The sequence below is a fragment of the Cyprinodon variegatus genome, unplaced genomic scaffold, assembly GCF_000732505.1.
Source record: "Cyprinodon variegatus isolate N-32 unplaced genomic scaffold, C_variegatus-1.0 Scaffold432, whole genome shotgun sequence".
Taxonomy (NCBI): Eukaryota; Metazoa; Chordata; class Actinopteri; order Cyprinodontiformes; family Cyprinodontidae; genus Cyprinodon; species Cyprinodon variegatus.
In genome coordinates this window covers 16,336-17,825 of record NW_015150885.1, presented here as the reverse complement: position 1 = coordinate 17,825, position 1,490 = coordinate 16,336, and positions in this window count along the sequence as shown.

Here is a 1,490-nt window from a genome sequence, read left to right as displayed (position 1 = left end):
CTTTTTTAAAACTTTAAAGGTATAGGTGATGATGTTCTTTTTCTGGGTGGATCATCAAAATGAGTGGTCCCCCTAATTGTCAATCATTCCGGTGATATGTTTACGTAAGGCCGTCCTACGTGCTCGTCCCCATTTTGACTAACTGGTGGTGAGTCTGACATAGTGGTAAAATTGCAAATCTTCTTTTTGAAAGCAAGCTAGTATGAGTGATGCAAACAGCAATTTTTAAACATAGCGTGCATGAGGAGAAATGGGCTTGTGCATGCTCTCACATGTGTTTGATAGGCGTTCCCTCTTGGGAGCAGGTACAGGGTTGTGCATGTGAATATTTTAAGACGAGAGGCTGGGTCTTTTCAAAAATTTGTGAAAATCCTCCAGTGGCCATCATGAGCCATCCAACTTAGACAGTTTTGAATGACTGTCAGGAAAGGTTAAAGGTACAAACAGGGTTTGGGTGGACAATAAAATAGCTGGTTGAGAAGGTCAGCGTGAGGAAATTAATAATATCCCCTACTGTTCCTCTTCTTGAAGTTTCTCCTTGGTCATTTGAAGAGCATTATGTAGGTTTGAATCTCCTTAAACTAAAGCAGAAGGAAGCCTTTGTAGGAGTGAGTTTACGGGTCTGCAGATTATTTGAGACCCGTCAAAATAGTCTGTTGAAGTGTGTAGGAGTCTCTTTTGTTATCTCAGATGTAAATATCGTATCAAGTCGTTGAGCTAGTGATAATTTGTCTGTTTAAACATGAGAGCTAGTTGCATTAATGCTGGCACTATAATGGGTAGAAGAAGCAAATCTGGTCTCAGTTATTGTTTGTTCAGATTCTAGCAGAGCTCTGATTAGTGTTCAGGAAATATATTCAGAATCCAGACAATATGTACTTTTTGATATTGTTCACAGTGTTAACAGAATAAAAAGACATGGGGTGCAGGTTACTTTGTTATGGGTTCCAGCGCACATAGGAGTGGAGGGAAATGAGCTGGCAAGTTTTTTTGTTTTTAGGAAAACAGGTTTATATTGTAGGTAAATTATATTTCTGATCCACACTCCTATTCAGAAGGTGGCGGTGTTGGTTGCCATCCGCCAATATAAACACAAGAATTCGGAGGTCTGAGGACAGGCAGGAGATCAGAACTGAGCTGACTAAGAAAGGTAGGATAATCCAGAGGAGGAAACCATAGCCGGTGTCGAAGACCTGCTCAGTAGTCAGGGCCAGGAGATAAGAAGTTTGAAGAGGTGCTGAAGGGTGATCCAGCATAGAGTCGGGAAACAGGTCCAGGTACAGTTAACATACAGGCAGAAATCCAGCAGGAATCCAAAGACAGGCCAAGTAAGGTTCAGAGGCAGACTCAGAGGTCCAGAGGCAGAACGGGTCAGATTCAGGCATTCAGAAATACTCTGGTATGGTAGAGACAGTGTTAGGAAAGTTCTCTTTCTACGTGAACTAGTTCAAAGTTCAGTTCACCCATTTTAAAATGAACTAGTTCAGTTC